The 13298-nt window shown below is 44.8% G+C and overlaps 1 pseudogene; it reads left to right on the forward strand.

The window, feature by feature from the left end:
* Window positions 1-11428: 11428 nt before the first annotated feature.
* Window positions 11429-12179, forward strand: LOC103072799 (mitochondrial fission factor pseudogene; annotated as a pseudogene).
* The last annotated feature ends 1119 nt before the right edge of the window (window positions 12180-13298 follow it).

The following is a 13298-nucleotide window of genomic DNA, read 5'->3' on the forward strand; positions in this document are numbered from 1 at the left end:
CACAAGCAAAGTTAAACATTTCTCAAGGTGATCTGGTCATTTGAATTCTTTGGTGAATTTTTTTATCATATGTTTAGCACAATTTTCTGTTAGATTCTTCAGCTTTGTACTGATTTATGTGGTGGGCACTTGGCTGTTGACTCGGCTGATAGCCCATGTTTTCACCTGCCACTTCCCGTATTCCTTTTTTAAAAAATTCCTATTGGAGTATAGTTGATTTACAGTGTTGTGTTAGTTCCCATATTCCTTGCTGCCAGCCCACTTGGCCCTATCAAGGATACAAAGGCAGATGACCACATCCTGACTTCTTTTCAGTTAGGGGTAGGTAGCCAATGGCAGCTGAAAAAATTCTTAGATGGGGCTTTTAGAGAAGGCTTCCTGTGACCCCTAATAAGAGGAAATGCTTGTGAGGAGACCCTCATATTCTTCACTATTGTCATGTCTTCTTCCTCAGCCATGATAAAGAAGAAAATCCTGCCAATTAAGACAACATGGATGAATCTGGTGGCCGTTATGCTAAGTGAAATAAGCCAGACACAGAAAGACAAATACTGTATGGTATGGTGGAACTCATAAAAGCAGAGAGGAGAATAGTGGTTGCTAGGGGCTGGAGGTGGGAAAAATGGAGAGATGATGGTCAAAGTTATAAGATGAATAAATTCTAGGGACCTAATGTACACCATGGTGACTATAGTTAGTAATACTGTACTGTATACCTGAAATTTGCTAAGAGAGTAAATCTTGTGTTCTCACCACAAAAAAATAAATAAATAAATGAAGGTAGCTACATGAGGTGATGGATGTTAATTAACTTGATTGTGTTGATCATTTCACAATGTGTCTGTATATCAAAACATCGAGTCGTACATCTTTAATATATATAACTTTTATTCGTCAATTATACTTCAGTAAAGCTGGCATAAATTTTTTTAATTTTAAAGTTTTGGTTTTTTTTTTGCGGTACGCGGGCCTCTCACTGTTGTGGCCTCTCCCACTGCGGAGCACAGGCTCCAGACGCGCAGGCTCAGTGGCCATGGCTCACGGGCCCAGCTGCTCCGCGACATGTGGGATCTTCCGAGACCGGGGCACGAACCTGTGTCCCCGGCATCGGCAGGCGGACTCCCAACCACTGCGCCACCAGGGAAGCCCTGGTTGGACCATTTTTTAGAACTATTTGGCAAAGTGTATTAAAGTTGAACATGCTCATGTCACACAACCCTGCAACTCTAACCCATGGACAAAAGAAGACATGAACCAAAAAATCCTTGTAGTATGGCTAATACAAGAAAGAAACAGAAAACCAAACATCCATCAACAGGGGAATAAGAATAAATTGGTTATGCTCATACAATGAGATCCAGGACAGCGGTTTACATAAATGAACTAGGGGTACACTTATCACCAGAGATAAGTCTCAAAGATATAATGCAGAGTGAAAAGAAAGCAAGTTTCAGAAGGAAACAAAAGTGTGAGACCGTTTATACAAAATTTAAAATCTGTAAAACAATACTTTAGATATTGTTAGTAGATAATACTAACAAACACGTTTATGTAACAAAAAAGCTAAAATCGTGAAAGAGAGGAATACACACTCAATTAATGAGAGTGGCTATAGCTCCTGGTGGAAAGGGAGAGGATTCAAGGTTCAATTGCTACTTTGCCGTTCTTTTATTATTATTAAATTCATGTACTGTTACAATTTGTAGGTACCTAACACACGTTGTTCAGTACAGTATTCTATTCTTGTACATTTATTTGAAGTGTTTCACAAACTAGGTTAATTGCAATCGGTTTAAATACCTACAAAAACATGATCAAAAATGAAATCCTCGCAGCCACGCATTTCGCACGTGAAAAATCTAGCTAACAGTGCCTTCTGCTGCTCCAAATAGGCTATGACCAGCAACTTACAGGAAAAATCAACACTGAAGCCAGAAAGGTCTCCCACACACTTCCTTCCACTCCAGCAGGAAGCAGCCTGTGCACCAGAAGTATCGCGTTTGGGAATCCATAGAATATGGTAAAAACATAGAGTTGGGGGAAATTATTCTCTACAAGGGATTTCTCCCAGGAAAATGAGGAGCCAGTAGCTTGAGGAAAGTTATCTGCAGTGCGTAACCTGGAAAGAAGCCTGTCTCGGGACCTCTGTGTGTCAGTGTGTCTAAGGCAACAGAATGCAGAGGAAGGGGTGGCCCAGAAGGGAACACTGAGTGAATGAAGGTCAAGGCCAGGATCTGAGCAGCCAGTAGCCTCAGAGAAATCTGATTCAATCTCTTTATTTGCAATGAGGAGTTTGAGCTTTGAAGAGGAAGAGTACCTCTTCCTGGGTTACCCAGTGACTTTGAGCCACATGACAAAGGCCACCCGGGGAAAGTGGGAACCAGGCACCTGGTGGTACTCTTATCCTCGTGCATGAGCCCTAATCAACCTCCCCGACCATTTCCATGGAGGCTGCACTCAAGTCCAGTTCATATGTTCCCCTTCCCCACCATCTTCACCATCACCCGCCTCATGTGCATGAGGGGGCAATAACAGAAGTGTCCTCCTAGATTAGCTCAAAACTCAGACCTGCCTAGGGTTTTGCACTAGAAGGGCAATCTCCCCAGGGGGAAGCAGCTGGAAAAAAGTAGCCCGCCAAAGAGACTTACCTTGGTGTACATTTCCTATTGCCGCTATAACAAACGAATGCAAATTTAGTGGCTCAAAATCACACAGGTCTTACAGTTCTGGAGATCTGATATCTGAAATAGGTCTCACAGGGCTAAAATCAAGGCATCAGCAGGGCTGTATTCCTCCTGGAGGCTAGGGGAGAATCCATTTTCCTTGCCTTTTCCAACTTCTAGAGGCTGCCCACATTCCTTGGCTTGTGGCCCCTTTCCTTCAGCAAAGCCAGCAATCACATCACTCCAACCTCTGCTTCACATCTCCTTCTCTGACTCTGACTCTCCTGCCTCCCTCTTTCACTTATAAGGATCCTTAAGATTACATTGGACCCACCCAGGTAATCCAGGATAATCTCCCCATCTCAATGTTAGTTGGTTAGCAAACTTAATTCCACCTGCATCATTAATTCCTCCTTGCCATGTAATGTAATATACTCACCAGTTCCAGGGATTAAGACGTGGACATCTGGGAAGAAGGGGTCATTATTCTGCCTACCACGCTCAGTCACAGCCAGTGCTGACTTGAAGAAAAGCTGCACGCTCCCCCTTAACCTTCCCTGATACTCAATTCTCTCTCTCTCTCTCCCTCTCTCTCTCTTACACACACACATGCACGCGCACACACACACACACACACACACACACACACACACACACACACACAGTCTAATTTCAGAGCTCAGGGCTGCACTGAAGAGAGACCTGAGTGCCAAGAGGGAATAACTAGCTCTGAGCCTGGGAGGCTTGGAGAAACCACAGAGGAGATGGCTTTTATGCAGGACCTTGAGAATGGGTAGTATTTTGATAAGAGAAGAAAGAGGAAAGAGCATTCCAGGGAGAGGGGGTAAAATAAGTAAGGGCAAGGAGATGGCACCATCCTTGGACTGTTCAGGAATAGTTGAACATGCAATGGATAGAAAAGCGGGAAATGAGGCTGAAAAGAAGTTTGAATCGGGTTATGAAAGGCCTGGAGTGTCAATCTGAGTCTAGTGTCTCCGTATTTCCTCACTGCCACTTCTTATCCTGAAGGAGTGACTGGAGTTTCAGGAAGGGCTTCCTCCTCTGTCCTTTGTAGACAGGCCCCTGCCCCAAGACCCCCTGAGAACCCAAGGGCAGGAGTGACAACTGTGGTCTCTTCCTACCTGAGCAGGGTATGGATGGGATAACTTCCCTGAGTCCCTTTCCCTCTAACTGTACCTGTATCTGTTATGGAGCTGGTCCCTTTTTTTTTTGTTAATTACTTTTTCAGAATTGGAGGTGGAATGCTGCTTGGAGAAGGGCAGAAGACAGGAGGGATCCAGGGTGCATGGCAAGACTGAAGGATTTCTGGACTCAATTGCCACGTAGAGTTCCAGGAATCATAAAAGGGATCAGGAGAAGTTGCTTCATCCATGCTTTATCCCCAGCACTTGTCCCCTTCACAAGTTTGCACCACTTTTTCTCTTCTCAAGGCTCGCAGGGGCATTCCCAACCCACTCTGCCCCTCCTTTCCCTGCTGACAAGCTCCACACCAACCATTCCTCAAGCCTGTTCCTCCACGCTGCTTTCCCAGATTATCCCCACACTCTCCAAAGTCTGAAGACTCCTTCGGGCTCCCAATGATTCCTTAGGACTTAAAATTTCATTGATAGTTTGCAACTATCAATGAAAGTGATTGTGACATTGTTGTGGTTATGTGCAAGAGAATGATGGTAAGGTGAAGAAAATCAGTTAGTCCCTTTTCACAAATAAACCAGAACGACATTTCATGACTGTGATGGATCATGAAATCTAATGCAGAAAGGGAAAACTGTAAAGACAGAAATGGAGAGACCCAAGCAGCCAAGGCACTGAAGGTGGAAGAAGACGTATGAAGGAAATATATACATCAGAGTCAGGCATAGGATGCTGGGCTTATGGATCGGGGCTAGTTGAACTAAGAATGTCATAAATGGAACTAAATTAGGTAATGAATTACGTCCATGTGTAGCCAAAGCAGTTGAGATGAAACTTATTAGAAATGAGGAGGTCAAAGAATTGGGAGACTCCAGAAAATGCACATTATCTGGGATGTTGGGAGGACATGGGATGGGAAGCAAGACTGTGATCCAGGAGCCAAAGTCTTAAATGAAGGAAGATGCGTCGCGGAGAGGTGAGTGGATGAAGCAATAAGGACGGGTAGCCAGAGGGTCTGGAAACTGCAGTACCGACCAAGGAGCCAGTATATTTGTGGGCTCCAGCTCCCAAGCCTGGGAGCCAGGCTGCTAGCACAGCAGAGGGGGCTGCACCTCCAGTACCTCCCAGGGAAGAGGGGGCCCCAAGAACCTCGTGTTCTGTTTGTGGTTTTACATTTAAATGGCTTCCACTTTCATATCTATTAATTCCCTCCTACTCTCTTTTGGTTTATTCGGCTTTTACTTTCTAGACCCTAAAGTTAAATGTTTTGTTCCTTTACTTTCCATATATCTCATTTCGCAATAAAAATTACCCAAAGTGAAGAATTCTCTGTGAACCACATTGCCTGCAACCCACACATTAAGATGTAAAGTGCTCATGTTGTCAGCTTCCAAAGAGCCAGTAATTGAATGCTCGGTTTTCCTTTTGACCAAGAGATATTTAGAAAGCTGCTTTAGAAAAGTATATATTTCCAAGTGCTTAAAAAATTTTTTTGATTACAGTTTTGATTATATTTTAATTCTATTTAATATTGCATTATTTTGGAAAATGGGCTTGTACATATTCAACCTTAGGGATTTATTGAGATTTTCTTGAGTGCCTAATATTGATCAATATCCCATATTTAAGGTCCGATGGGAATTGAAAATGATGGTCATCTCAAATCTTCTATGTTGTTGAGGGGTTTTTTTTTGAGAGAGGCGCTTTAAATGTCTCCTACTATGATTGTTGTGTTTTTTCCTCATATTTTTGACAGATTTTGTTCCATTTGTCTCAGTGCAAAGTAGTCTTGATATATGAAAGTTCATGACTATTCTAGCTTCTTGGTGAATGGTACCAATTTTTTTTTTCTATATAAAAGGCATTCTTTGTTCCACTTAATGATTTTGGCCTTGATTCTACTTTGTCCGATACTTAACATGGCTAACCTTGTTTTCTTTTGGATAGCATTTATCTTACACATATTTATCCATTCATTTACTGTTCAGCCTTGCTGTGTTCATTTACTTATGGTGCCTCTCTTATAGAAAACGTACAACCGGATTTTACTATTTGACTCTGCCATCTATTTTTTGTAGCATTTTTCCTTGTTTTTGTATTTTTCATTTTTTCCCCTTACTGAACTTGACAAGATCAATTGAGTTTTAGGTTGCTCTTTCCATTTTTCTTCTAGCGGTTTCAAGGACCTCTACATCATTAGCCTTTGAGTCCACTGAGTAAAGCAAAAACCCTAAGATAAGAACATATATTCTTAACATGTAAAAGAAGTCTGGTGGGAGGCAGTCCAGAGCTGAGATGGAGGCTCCACCATCTCAGGAACACAGGCTCCCACTCTCCTTCTGCTCCACTATTCACAAAGTGTAATTTCCATTCTCAACATCATAAAGTGGTTACTGGGGCTCCCACCATCATGCCCACATTCCATGCAGCAAGAAGGAAAAAGGCGGAAGGGCAAAAAGGGGCATGTCTCAGTGGCACGTGGGATCTTCCCGGACCGGGGCATGAACCCGTGTCCCCTGCATCGGCAGGCGGACTCTCAACCACTGTGCCACCGGGGAAGCCCAGGACAGATTTTTTATTGTCTCTCCCTCTCTCCCTCTCACTCTCAGTCTCTCACTCTAGATCTCTCTTAACTTTCTGTCTCTCCAAATATCTCCCTCTTCCCACTGGTCTCTCTCTTCCCATCTTGCTTTGCATGTGTCTCTACCTCTTTGTGTGTCTCTGCGCATCCACCCACCAAACCCTGCTCTTCCCTCTCCCCTGAGTCATTCAAACGTTCCTTGCCGTGAGCATGTATCAGTACTATCAGTTCCAAAATCTTCACCCAGAAACCTGAGAATCTGACCCCGGGCCTCAGCCATGACATTCAGGAGACCATCCTAGGTAACCCTGACAAGGTTCAGACCTCCTGGCCAAAAGATCCCTCCCTGGGTTCCATTTCTCCCTCATCCTTCACCTGTCCGCCAAATCCATTGATCCACCTCCTGCTGCCCGAGGGCGTTGACTCTGCGTTTTGTCAAATGTTTCCCTGGGCTCCTGCCAGTACCAGCTTGGTATTTACTTTGGCATTGAGGTTGCCCTGCTTCACTCTCCCAAGGTCACGGTGCAAGTGGGCTGGGAAGTGGGGGACAGCAGCAGAGACCGAACCTTGTACGAGAAGCTTTTTCCGAGTCACCTGGGGGCTAACCTGCCCTTGATAGACAACCCACATGGCTCCAAGCACTAAGCCCAGAACACCACTCCAGAGAATCGGGAGGCAGCGGAGCGCTGGAAAGCCAGGGGATTAGGCCTCCTTCTGATTCAGTCCCTGGCCCTCTCTGCATGCTCCCTGGGGCTGTGAGGCTGTTTACTTTCCTCCTTCAGGTGACATCACCTGCCCTGCTCCCTGAGGCACTCCTTCCCCTAAGACTAGCCCTGGGAAGTTGCAATTAAATTAAATTAAATTAATTAAATTACATTAAATTAAATTAAACATACGGGACTTCCCTGGTGGCGCAGTGGTTAAGAATCCACCTGCCAATGCAGGGGACATGGGTTCGAGCCCTGGTCCGGGAAAATCCCACATGCCGCGGAGCAACTAAGCCCATGTGCCACAACTACTGAGCCCATGCGCCACAACTACTGAGGCTGTGTGCCACAACTACTGAGGCTGCGCTCTAGAGCCCATGTGCCACAACAACTACTGAAGCCCGCGCACATAGAGCCCGTGCTCCGCAACAAGAGAAGCCACTGCAGTGAGAAGCCTGCGCACTACAACGAAGAGTAGCACCCGCTCGCTGCAACTAGAGAAAGCCCGCACACAGCAACGAGGACCCAATGCAGCCAAAATAAATAAATGAATAAATAAATAAACATTAAAAAATTAAACACAACTTGTGACAAACTCACAGACAAAACAGATACACAATATATACATACCACACACACTCACAATACACACACATACAACACACACAAACATATAAGATGCCCACACATTCTCAGACGCAACACACATGTGTGCACACACACGCATTCCTGTCTGTGCTGACACCTCAGTGCTTATCCAATGCATACCCTCTGCTCCACACCTGCTGTCCTCAGACTATCGCAGACGCTTCATCTCTCCCTTCTGGCCTTCCCTCTTACATTACAGGCTACAGTAACCTCCAATCCTTCTACTGAACTTTAATCAGGATGAGAGGGTGAGAACCCTGTCATGTCCATCTCGCAAACTCAAGAGCTCGGGATCTCTTCAAGGTCACTCAAAAAATAAGGGGCAGGGCTTCCCTGGTGACGCAGTGGTTGAGAGTCCGCCTGCCGATGCAGGGGACACGGGTTCGTGCCCTGGTCCGGGAGGATCCCACATGCCGCAGAGCGGCTGGGCCTGTGAGCCATGGCTGCTGAGCCTGCGCGTCCGGAGCCTGTTGCTCCACAACGGGAGAGGTCACAACAGTGACAGGCCCGCATACCGAGAAAAAAAAAAAAAGGGGCAGAATTGGGATTCAAGCCCAGCCACTCTGACCCTAAAACATGTGCTCTGCTGCCTCATATACAGGGTCCTCACCTTCCCGTGGTAACCACAGCTCACAGGCCGTCCCATTCTACCTCCTGCCTCACCAGATGACTGATCCCAAGCTGCCCTGAAAGGATGGGCAGAAATCTGCCCCCATCCTGGGAACTCTCTTATACCCCTCCGCCTAGGGCCTTGTCAACGACACAGTCTGCTCCCCTCCAACTGCCAAGAGACCCCTTCCTCCCAACACAGAGTCAGCTCTGCAGCACTGGTCCCTGCGAGGCATCATCAGCCAGGGGACAGGGGACTCATGGGGAGCCTGGGACAGAGGATGAGGGAGAGGTGCCGAGGCTCAGCGTCAAAACCTTGCTGTGAACACGCGTTGTCTACCACCGCCCAGGGAGTCTCCTGACCCTTCGGTGGGACCCTCCCTGTTCTTCCCAGCCCTCCCACGCACACATACGTGCACACACATACGCTACCCCTAATACTGACCCCAGAGAGTAAGAAAACTCTACAACAAAAAAGTGACAGCTTTCATCCAGGAGCAGACAGTTTTTTGTTTGTCTTGTTTTGTTTTGTTGCTAAACATTACATCCTGAGGACCTCTGACGGGCCTTTCATCAGAAAGGCGAGGTTCCCCTGGGCAATAAGACAGAGAGAACTAAACTCATCAGTGAGCAGACTGCTACCTGGTACTGCCGCTCTCGACAGACACTTGTTTCCTGAATGAGTAAGAAAAAAAGGTGGAAACAATTAGGAGAGGGGGGACTTGAGGAGAGAGACAATAGCCAGGGGCAGTGGAGGAACAGGAAGAGAAGCGCTGTGAGAGGATGAGAGGCCCGAAGAGGAGGTTGGAGAGTGGGAGATTCTGTGTCAGCCATAGCCCGTGAGCATACATTGTGGGTGATTCATCCTCCTAAAATTGTTAATCATCCTGTGATGTCAACCCAAACCTTTAGCAAGAGCCTGTCTGACACAACAGCTTCATGCTGGCGATGCAGGGGGCACTCAGAGAAAGGGGACTAAGTCTTGTGTTTGGGGAGATTCAAAGCCAGTAGAATAGCTACTGAGAACAAGATACCAACGAGACTGGCAGTTTTGCAGGAAAAGGAAATCACAGGGAAAGTGGTCATGAGACTAGAAGACCCTGGGGCTCCACTGATATTTGGGGGTGTGTGAGCTCAGCTTCCCCCATATGTTATTTTTCATGTCATAGAAGGAGATATTAAAGAAAGTTGGAGAACAAGGAGACTCCCAGCCTTAAGATAGATGTAGTTATAAATACCTAACCATAGCATGTATCCAGAGAGCAAAGTTACATGCTTACAGCAAAAGGTAAAACTAGAATAAAGAATTATTCTCTCACCCCAGCTCCACTACACACTAAACATGGCTTATTTGCTTCCCCCTCCCTGCCAGTCTGACAGATATGGGTGGAATGATACCCACCTAAGCCCCTTCCCCTCTAAGTATCTCTGAGTTAAATCCCTTCATGTACCCAGCTGGCTCCTTCCTTGTTGCCAACTCAGAACAGGAAGAAGGAGAGAGAGTGGAATTATACCCAATACAGAATGAGAGGGAACCGGGGACTGTGGCCATTTGGGGCATTTCAGGACACAATGTCTTCCCAAAGTTCCTGGAGTCCCAGCAGGGAACAGGAACCCTTGTGTCCTTCATACTCCACTGGGCAGCTCCTTTTTCCCCACCCTATGAACTAAGAGAAACACAAAAATTCTATTTGTCTACATCATTCCCATGAGTGAATTGGCAATTCATGTACCTGGGCTTGCCTCTCTGATGCCTCCAGGGATTAAAGCGTGGGTCAGGAGGGCTCAGGGTTGGCAAGGACCCAGATCCAATTAAGGTCCCATCAGAACTTTAGAACTGGCCCCAACTGCCAAAAGTAGATCGAGGCAGAGAGCTAAGCTGGTTAAGACTCTGTCTTATCACAGCCTCCTGTAAGAACCATCCCGGGCTTCAGACAGCTCCCTCCACCCCATGTTTATGTCACTCGTCATTTAGAGGAGTCCCCAGACCAGTTCCACGAAGCTGATTTGTCCTGGTTTTGCCCCTCCCCTCCTACATCCAAGACCCACAGTCAGCAGTCTCTAGCTTGGCAGCCCTAAGTTCCACCTGCCCTCCTTTCTAACTCTGCTTCATAGGTTTCTTCCTTCAGGAAGTCGCATGAAGTGTATTGCTTCCCCCACAACATTAGGGTCTAATGATGCCTCAGTCCCCCATCCCTGTGGGGCGAAGGAACTTGGCTTCCACGAAGTATGTCCATGACCTTGCTAAGTAAGACCAAGTCCAAGATACGCGATGACAAGGTGAGAGTAGATTTGTCACCAATAAATCAGAATTTCAACATCTAAGTGGCCTTTGTCCTCTCCAAACTAGTCACTCTCCGAGACAAAGCACTTATATTCCCAAAGAGCATCCAACGATCACTTACATGCAGAATCTAAAAAAGTCAGACTCAGAGAACCAGAGAGCAGAGTCGCGATTACCACAGGCTGGGGGAATTGGGGCTATATTGGTCAAAGCATACGTATTTCCAGTTATAAGGTTAACAAGTTTGGGGGTCTAATGGCCAACATGGTGATTATAGCTAACAATACCGTATCATATACTTGTCTGTTGCTAACAGAGTAGATCTTGAATGTTCTCACCACAAAAAAGCAATGGAAATCTGTGATAGGAGGGAGGTCGGGGTTAATGCTATGGTGGTAATCATTTCACAATATATAAGTATATCAAATCAACACATGGTACACGTCAAACCACATTAAACTCACATAATGTTATGTGTCAATTATATTTCAATAAATATGGGTGAGCAGGGGGCTAGAGCATTCATTGCTCCAAAAATGCCTGTGAAGGATTTGCCCGGGCGCCTCAGTGCGTTCGGCCAACGGTCTCTGACAGCGCCCACCCGACCGACCCGGGAGCCGGCGGGCGGCGGTCCTCGCCAGCGACCTTCAGCGGGCCCAGGGGGACAAAAGTGGCTCTAAATCCAGCACATGCATACTGAAGCAAGTTAAAGGATTTAATATGAAGCACAGAAACAGATAATGCCAAAAAGCAAGCAGTAGTTGGTACACTTTTAGTGAGTGGGGCAGCATTTCCTTCTCCCAGTGCTGCTGAGATGGCGGAAATTAGTCGAATTCAATATGAAATGGAATACACCGAAGGTATTTGTCAGCGAATGAGGGTCCCGGAAAAATTAAAGGTAGCACCACCAAATGCTGACCTGGAACAAGGATTCCAAGAAGGAGTTTCAAATGCTAGTGTGATTATGCAGGTTCCAGAGAGAATTGTTGTAGCAGGAAATAATGAAGACATTCCATTTTCAAGGCCAGCAGATCTTGACCTTATACAGTCAACTCCCTTCAAACCTCTGGCACTAAAAACACCACCTCGTGTACTTAACGCTAAGTGAAAGACCACTAAATTTTCTGGATTTAGAAAGACCTCCTCCAACCCCTCAAAATGAAGAAATCCGTGCAGTTGGCAGGCTAAAAAGAGAGCGCTCTATGAGTGAAAATGCTGTTCGCCAAAATGGACAGCTGGTCAGGACTGACTCCATACCTGTGTTGCGTGGTGGGTCTGCTGCCGCCACCTCTAACGCTCATCATGACAACGCCAGGTATGGCATTTCACATATAGATACAACGATTGAAGGAACCTCAGATGACATGACTGTTGTAGATGCAGCTTCATTAAGACGACAGATAATCAAACTAAATAGACGTCTACAACTTCTGGAAGAGGAGAACAAAGAACGTGCTAAAAGAGAAATGGTCATGTATTCAATTACTGTAGCATTCTGGCTGCTTAATAGCTGGCTCTGGTTTCGCCGCTAGAGGTAACCTCAACTCTCAAAAATATTGTCTCAACAGCTGGAAATATAAAGAATTTGCACACTTCTTTATTTCTGTCTTTGCATCGTATGCCGTTTTACAGTCCCCACCCTGAAAATGTATTTCTCCCAGAAAGGATGGGGGAAGGACTTATATTTGCAGAAGTAAAGGTATGTCCTGTCACTCGACTGTATTTAGTTTTAACCAGTTCTGCCATAACACCTACTTAAAATTCTCCCTTTGCATGTTTTGTAAATAGGACCTAGTTTGTTTGTTGTTTTGTTTTGTTTTTGCCTCATCAATCTGCACAGCTAATTCTATGAATGGGAGAGAAAAAAGTGCACAGAAAATGGATTTAGAGAAGTGTCTGTAAAGGAAAAATAATACTTTATATTGTCCTGTTTCTCAAACACTGTTAGATTAAACAGTTTAGTTAGTAGACATTTTTGCATCCACATTTCAACATTAACACTACTGAAGTCATGGTCTGGTGTCAGATTTAATAAACTCAAGTCACCTCATGTTTCAGGATCACCTTCAATAAAATAATTCCTAACATTTTCAGCAGTTTAAGATGTGGGCAAAATGTGCATTTTTATTTTTATTTTAGTTTTACAGATGGTTTTCTATAAAGTACATTTTTACTAAGTCCATGTGTGAATGATTTAAAAAACTACAGAATAAGGTACAAATGTAGTGTATTTAATAAACTGTCAATCAAAAAAACAAAAAAACAAAAATGCCTGTGAAAACTTCCCGTTTAAAATGACCTTTAGAAGCTCTTTTGCAGCCCATGCAAACTAGGAAACCTTGTATTGGTGTCATCAAGCCTTCTTTTCTTTTTTTTTTTTAATGTTTTAATCTTGTTTTTATTTTTTTAAAACTTAGATTTTTAAAAATATAGACAAGGCATACACATGGAATAAAATTTTTTTATTTTTTTACTTGAAGTGTAGTTGATTTACAATGTTGTGTTAGTTTCTGCTGTACCGCAAAGTGATTCAGTTACACGTATATACACATTCCTTTTTAATATTCTTTTCCATTATGGTTATCGTAAGATATTGAATATAGTTGCCTGTGCTATACAGTAGGACCTTGGTGTTTATCCCTGGTGTTTAT

The sequence above is a fragment of the Lipotes vexillifer genome, unplaced genomic scaffold (assembly GCF_000442215.2).
Source record: "Lipotes vexillifer unplaced genomic scaffold, Lipotes_vexillifer_v1.1 scaffold387, whole genome shotgun sequence".
Taxonomy (NCBI): domain Eukaryota; kingdom Metazoa; phylum Chordata; class Mammalia; order Artiodactyla; family Lipotidae; genus Lipotes; species Lipotes vexillifer.